This window comes from Podarcis bocagei (assembly GCF_964188305.1).
Source record: "Podarcis bocagei genome assembly, chromosome: 17".
Taxonomy (NCBI): Eukaryota; Metazoa; Chordata; class Lepidosauria; order Squamata; family Lacertidae; genus Podarcis; species Podarcis bocagei.
Window position 1 is genome coordinate 11652555 of NC_138143.1, and position 8214 is coordinate 11660768.

The window sequence follows — 8214 nt, forward strand, 5'->3', positions numbered from 1 at the left end:
TCGTCTACCACCTAATATTGCCTAGAGGAAAGGTTTGGCAAAACGATCTGACAGGATTAGGAAGTTCCTGCGTACGTGACCTGCCGCTTTGGGGATTATGGAAGTAGGGACAGCATCATGGAGTCCAGGGGGAACTGAGTTGAATGACACCGAGAGCAAGGAAATCGGAGCTACGGTTGATTTTATATTAATTTCTAAAGATTTCAATGATCTCTAACCCATTCCGTACTGTAGAGGGAAAGCAGAAGCAGGATAGATACATTGTAACAAGGTTTTGACAAGTGGAAACAGAATAGATACATTGTAACCGGATTTTGACAGTTTTACGAGGTCCCTGGTTTCGGATCCATTGTTCTCGCAGTGGGGGGCCGTCAGCAGCTTGTCAGGGGTGAAATGAGGCGTGCAGTAGCTCCCTGAGCTAGCTCCTGCAGGACGAATGCATGGCTGTGATTGGCTAAAGCGCGGCCATAGGAATCAGCGGAGAAACAGAAACACTCGGTCTACTCGTTCTAAGTATGGAGCGCAGATAGGCATAGGAAAAGATAGGGAATATATTCGAGCTTATTTCGCTCGCAGAAAAGGGGGGGATCTGGGAAAAGTGTGGTGCTTGTGCAACGGTGAAGGGGTTTGAGGGTGAGTGTGCGGTGGCACCCTCGAGGTCATTGCCTCGGACGTTCAAGGAGAAGGGGGGAGAAGGAGGCACCCCCCCGGTCCGTATCAGTCGTATCAACACAAAGGAGGAGGAAGGAGGAAGCCTGGGGAATTCACGAGGGACTGGAAATTGCTGCGTTGGGCTAAAAGTATCTTTTTACAGGAAAGTTGTGTACTGTGACAGGAATTTTGAGGTCTTAGATATATGTTAAATGTTCATGAGTGTACCAACCAAGCAAGTACATAGATCAGCACAGGAAGACTGACCTGGAACTATTTTTGATTCCCAAACTGTCCCAAACTGACCAAATGTTTTCTCTGCAAGGTCAAAGGAAAATGGAAAAGCCTCCCCATTGTCTTTTCCTTCACAAATCCTGTCTTAAGGGTATGTCTCTTGTTTGAATAGGGTGAGCCTGTGACCTGACTCAGGAATTAAGTATTTATCATTACTAAGTATTTATCATTACAAAAGACTGGCCAGGCTCCCCAGGGTATCCAACCAAGTAACCTGCCAGACAGGAGATAAACAAGGACAGGAGAAAAACAACTTCCAAATTTCTGTTTTAGACCGCCTTTTCTGTGATGTAGGTATGATGTATCTGAGGGGTGGTCTTAGGTTACACCCCTTCTGTGATGTTTGTATGATGTTTCTGGGGGTGGTCTTGATCTACAGGGTGGCAATTTCAAAATGTCTATATAAGGCCTTGCGCGCCATTGTTGTCAGTTCCTCCTCTCTCCTGTGTGTAGTGAGTGAGGACCTTGTTGCAACAGTTTGATAAAGATCAGGCTTACTAGCTGCTTTGCTTCTCAATATTCTCTTGTTGGCCTCTGTTATTTTCTCCTACCAATAGGGAACCTATGTAAGGACTCTCTATGGGCTTTTGGATACCCCATAAAGGAAAAAGGGCAATTTTTGTTTCTGTAGTGGTTGGGAGTTACTCGTGCGTAATCCTGCTCCGTTTGAGCATCGGATTGCCTGGTTAAACCCTCCAGACTATGCAGCCCATATTACCGTGGCTGCCCTTAGTCACTTGTAGAATCTGTCTGTGGGCGTTTCTTAAAGCGCTGCTAACATAAGAGCTGTTTGACGCCCAAGCGTCTCCGCCTCTCACTGCGCGGGAGTCTCCTGCGCAGGGTGGGCGTGGGCAGCGGGGTGCTTGGGCTCTCCTCGCTAACTTCCAACGAAGAGTCCAGGAGCCCCTGCACCTCCCTGTCCCGTTGCTCTCCTGGATCCCTGGTGTTACACTCATTCTCTTCCCCTTCTTCCCGGCTGAGTCTCCCTCTAGCGCTTGGACCTTCCCCTGCAGAATCAGAGACCCTCTCCTTCTCCCGTGCCTCTGATGGCAGTTCCCTGACAATTTCCTTTCCGTCGGCACATCTGGGTCAGATGTGTGCTTCGGGAAGAGGTTGATGTTATGGGGTTGTGGTGCCCTGATCCCCTCTAGATTCTTTAGTGATGGTGTTTGTTATGTACTGAGTTGAGCCACCCAATCCAGCTCCAGGAGCCACCCAATCCAGCTCCAGATGGAAGTGAATCCACAACCTGATTGGTCTACAGGAGAATTCCAGAATTAGCCAATCACGTGCAGCCCATTGTGTAAATAATGTATATAAAGCAGATACTTTGGGGAAACTTTCATTCCTCCTCACCACTATGAGCTGAATAAAGAGCATGAAATCCACTCTCGACTCGGAGTATATTTCAGTGTTTGATCAGTACTTTTGAGAACTAAGATGAGCTGACAGACATTTTATTCAGCCGTGTAAAAATGTGGGCCAACCTGGTTTTTCTGGACCTGGGCATCTTGGGGAGATAAGCCCTGAGATGTGAATGCTGGGCATCCCTCCAATGTAGACTCAAGTTGCATATATACGTTAATAAATAATTGTCCAAAAGGAAACACAGGCCCTGTGTGAAGCATGCCAAGATCCCTGGACTCGGAGATTGGGGTGGCCTGTTATTTTTCTCTGAACAATAGAATCTTACGGTTTGCAGGAAGGGATTTTTGTGTTTTTTAAAAAATAAAGACAAACTGGAATACTTAGATACAACTGTGAAACAGGAGAATTCAATGTTGTGGATCATTATTAGGAAAGGGGGTGAAAACTAAAATGTGAATATCATAATATTGTTATACAAAATTCTGTTGCAACAACCACTTGGAATACTGCATACAGTACTGGTTGCCTCACCTCATAGAATTGTAGAGTTGGAAGGGACCCCAAGAGTCATCTAGTCTGACCCCCTGCAACGCTGGAATCTCAGTATAAAGCATACTGCAGACCTGGGGGGCGGGGAGGGAATCAGAAACGGACAACCCAAATGAGCAAGGAATTGGAGTGACTTCTCTATGAGAAAAGGGTACAACACTGGGGGCTTTTTACTTCAGTGTAGATGGGAGGTTGCAGAACCCCTTGGTGGCATCTTTCCTGGAACAAATGTTTGTCCAGATCCCTTCCAGCGCTTCATTCTGCAGTCACATCCACCCCAAGCGTGATAATCAGACGCCAAAAATTTGTGGAGGATACTAGGCATGGGGCTATGTATTGCCCACAACAAGCCTCTAAACCAGCAAGCCTCTACAACACCCATCATCCCTAGCTAGCAGGACCAGTGGCCAGGGATTGATGGGAGTTGTAGTCCAAAAACAGCTGGAGACCCAAGTTTGGGAAACCCTGGTCTAAAACATTACAATTTTGGTGAGGAGCACTCATGTCAAGCATGTGGGGTGATCTAACCGTAGTTAAATAAGATTGTCCTAATGCTTCCTTGCTTGCTAAGTAACTTATCCTCTATTATTCCACCTTGATGCCATAGAGTTTTCCACAGGACAAACAAAAGTTCTCTCACCTTGGCAACACTGGGCTACGACAAACAGGACCAGTCTAATGTGTGAGGGCAGGAAGGAGAGGGGAGGCGACATTGGATCTCATATTAGGGTGACCAAGGGGGTGGGGATGCCAACTTGAATAAAATATTGGCGGTGGGGAGCGAGGTAAGCCTATCCCTTTCATATACAATGGATAATGGAGCTCATGAGACAGAACAGACAATCATTGGGCTGTTCCAATTTATTTGTTGCAGAGTCTCCATGTCTAAATCTGTGAGCGACAATACCATCTCCGTTCAATATTGTATTGGGAGATAGCAACACAGTCAAGATAAATAAATAATACCTATAAATATAGGTTTGTTTGATGGTGTTGTTTGTTTAGTCATTTAGTCGTGTCTGACTCTTTGTGACCCCATGGACCAGAGCACCCCAGGCACTTCTGTCTTCCACTGCCTCCCGCAGTTTGGTCAAACTCATGCTGGTAGCTTCGAGAACACTGTCCAACCATCTCGTCCTCTGTCGTCCTCTTCTCCTTGTGCCCTCCATCTTTCCCAACATCAGGGTCTTTTCCAGGGAGTCTTCTCTTCTCATGAGGTGGCCAAAGTATTGGAGCCTCAGCTTCAGGATCTGTCCTTCCAGTGAGCACTCAGGGCTGATTTCCTTAAGAATGGAGAGGTTTGATCTTCTTGCAGTCCATGGGATTCTCAAGAGTCTCCTCCAACACCATAATTCAAAAGCATCAATTCTTCGACGATCAGCCTTCTTTATGGTCCAGCTCTCACTTCCATACATCACTACTGGGAAAACCATAGCTTTAACTATACAGACCTTTGTTGGCAAGGTGATGTCTCTGCTTTTTAAGATGCTGTCTAGGTTTGTCATTGCTTTTCTCCCAAGAAGCTGGCGTTTTTAATTTCATGACTGCTGTCATCATCTGCAGTGATCATGGAGCCCTAGAAAGTAAAATCTCTCACTGCATCCATTTCTTCCCCTTCTATTTGCCGGGAGGTGATGGGCCCAGTGGCCATGATATTTGTTTTTTTGATGCTGAGCTTCAGACCATATTTTGCATTCTCCTCTTTCACCCTCATTAAAAGGTTCTTTAATTCCTCCTCACTTTCTGCCATCAAGGTTGTGTCATCTGCATATCTGAGGTTGTTGACATTTCTTCCAGCAATCTTAATTCCAGCTTGGGATTCATCCAGCCCAGCCTTTCGCATGATGAATTCTACATATAAGTTAAATAAGCAGGGAGACAATATACAACTTTGTCATACTCCTTTCCCAAATTTGAACCAATCAGTTGTTCCATATCCAGTTCTAACTGTAGCTTCTTGTCCCACATAGAAATTTCTCAGGAGACAGATGAGGTGATCAGGCACTCCCATTTAAGAACTTGCCATAGTTTGCTGTAGGTGACACAGTCAAAGGCTTTTGCATAGTCAATGAAGCAGAAGTAGATGTCTTTCTGGAACTCTCTAGCTTTCTCCATAATCCAGTGCATGTTTGCAATTTGGTCTCTGGTTCCTCTGCCCCTTCGAAATCCAGCTTGCACTTCTGGGAGTTCTCGGTCCACATACTGCTTACGCGTGCCTTGTAGAATTTTAAGCATAACCTTGCTAGCGTGTGAAATGAGTACAATTGTATGGTAGTTGGAGCATTCTTTGGCACTGCCCTTCTTTGGGATTGGGATGTAGACTGATCTTCTCCAATCCTTTGGTCACTGCTGAGTTTTCCAAATTTGCTGGCATATTGAGTGTAGCACATTAATAGCATCATCTTTGAAAATTTTGCACCGCCTCAGCTCAGTGCCCTTTACAGGGATACTGCTCATGCTGCCCTAAATCTGACACTGCAGTTAGCATTACTGTATTGGCCAGTGATTGACCTGGTATGCACTGGCATTGATTGGATCCTTAGTTTAACTTATGAGCACAAAGCTTGGACTTGCATGTGCCTTTTGCCTCTTCTTCCTCCTGAGAGTGAGGGGAGGCCACTGAAAGCTGCTGCTTTTCTTTATGAATAAATCAAGCTTCGCATTACAGTGGTACCTTGGTTCTCAAACTTAATCCGTTCCGGAAGTCTGTTCCAAAATCAAAGTGTTCCAATACCAAGGCATGCTTTCCCATAGAAAGTAATGCAAAATGGATTAATCCGTTCCAGACTTTTAAAAACAACCCCTAAAACAGCAATTTAACATGAATTTTACTAACAAGACCATGAATACATAAAATGAAAGCAATAAACAATTACTGTACTATAAAATAAATAAAACAGTATTGTAGATGATAAACTTTTTTAAAAAATATTCTTACCTGCACTGATGATAGTCACTGTATGAATGGGTGGCTTTTATCAATTTCCGCAATCACACAATCAATCAATCAATCAATCAATCAATCAATCAGTAGCTGAACTGGGATCCACACAGTCACAAAAAAAAATTAACTGAAAGAGCCTCAAAACAAAAAATGCAAAATAAATAGCAAAAACAAAAGCACCAAATATAACTCCAAATATCACATCAGAACACTGCAGTCAGAAACGGAAGGCTTGAATTACAATGGGAGGGCGCAAATTAGCAGCGCAACAAGAAACACGGACTCAAAACGGAGGAAGTTCAGCTCCCAAAAAAACGTTCAAAAACTGGAACACCTACTTCCGATTTTGCAGCATTTGACTTCCAAGTTGTTCATGAACTAAGTTGTTCAAAAACTAAGGTACCACTGTACATCGAAACTTCAGAAATTGTGGTCATTCTGACTCGTTAATTAAAAACAAACAAAGACCTAGGAACAAGCCATGGTTTACCATCCCAGTGTGCTGACTAACTGCAACAATCAGGTTTCCTGAGTCTGGATTGCTGGGTTTCACATCTTTTTCCATGGTTGTCTCCACAGATGTTTTCCTCCATGCCTGCCAAGACAATTGCCACCATATAGTGGCTTTTGGGCTCCACCTTCTGGCCCAAAGACTTGCTGCTCCTATAAATGAATATGCAGCTAATCTTCCGCCTCTTATACTTGGAACTACTTTTCTCAGCTCTCTTCCTTCAAATCCCTGCTCAACATTATGATTTCTTTGTGGACTCTCTTATCTGCATTGCAACAGTAGCAAAGCTGTAAGACAGAGATGGAAAACATGTCCATGCTAGCTGGGCTCAAGCTTCCATAATCTCCAGCCAGCATGGCCAATGGTCAGGGATGATGAAACAGTCCAGCACCTGTAGGATCACAAGTTCCCCATCTGTGCTTTAAATACATGCAATGCAACCTCACCTTCCCACATTTTCTCTCTTGCAATAAAGGAATGTAGGACTTTGACTTTAGAACAGTGCCTTGTTTTATTTGGCCATACTTGGCCACGTTCATTGGTGCAGAGGGGGCAAAGGCTAAAAAATGTAGGCATCCAAGACAAACAGAAGTGAGTTGATGGAGGCCATTTTCCTAAAGGGGGGGAAAGGTGAGAAGAGCAGTCCAGCTTCTGATGCCATAACAACACCTAGTGGCAAAATCAGGCATTTTGAGTACCTTGACACTTTTGCCTGTTCTTTTACTGGAAAAAGGAAAGGGGCAATGCTGACTAGAGCTGGTGCAAATGCAAGCTAAGAGATTTAGTTAAAGTTAAACCAAAAAAAGCTGCTTTTTGGCAGTATGCCCTTCAAAATGGCTGAAAATATAGTAAATATAGTTTTGATTTTAAAAAATACATTGCACACATCTGAACAGCAATATTCCATTGTGTTTATAAAGAAACAGGTGTAACAGAAAATCTAAAACTTCAGTAATAATAATTTAATAATAATAATTTATTATTTATACCCCTGAAATATACTCAGAGTCGCAAAGTGATTTCATGCTCTTTATTCAGCTCATAGTGGTGAGGAGGAATGAATGGAAGTCCCCTCACAGTATCTGCTTTATATACATTATTTACACAATGGGCTGCACATGATTGGCTAATTCCGGAATTCTACTGTAAGCCAATCAGGTTGTGGATTCACTTCTATCTGGAGCAGGATTGGGTGGTTCCTGCCAACGAATCATACTGCTGCATTGTTCTAGGACCAATCAGACTGCTGCATTCTGAATCCTATTGTTCTAGGACCAATCAGACTGCTGCATTTTGGATCCTATTGTTCTAGGACAAATCAGACTGCTGCAGTTTGAATCCTATTCAACTCAGTACATAACAACCCCGCCCATCCAGCCAGGTTTCCCCAGCCACTCTGGGCAGCTTCCAACTGAATATTAAAGACAGTACAGCATCAGACATTAAAAACTTCCCTAAAGAGGGCTGCCTTCAGTTGTCTTTTAAAATTATAAATAGTTGTTTATTGCTTTGACATCTGCTGGGAGGGCATTCCACAGGGCAAGCGCCACTACCGAGAAGGCCCTCTACCTGGTTCCCTGTAACCTTACTTCTCGCAATGAGGGAACCGCCAGAAGGCCCTCGGCGCTGGATCTCAGTGTCCGGGCTGAACGATGGGGGTGGAGACGCTCCTTCAGGTATACAGGACTGAGGCCGTTTAGGGCTTTAAAGGTCAGCACCAACACTTTGAATTGTGCTCGGAAACGTACTGGGAGTGGAGAACCTGTGGCCCTCCAGGTGTTGAATAATTGTATGTGTGACCGTTGATTCGGTAACCTCCTCCCACAAATCTAAAGCAATGGCTTACATCAGAGAAACCTCTTCTTAGGATCAACAAAATTCACAAATAGGGTGGTCT

General features: G+C 44.1%; 1 pseudogene across 1 annotated transcript in view; it reads right to left on the minus strand.

Annotated features, from left to right (window-relative positions):
* Positions 1-8214, minus strand: part of LOC308576751 (beta-1,3-galactosyltransferase 1 pseudogene) — a 154385-nt pseudogene that overhangs the window by 22664 nt on the left and 123507 nt on the right. The window lies entirely within an intron of this gene.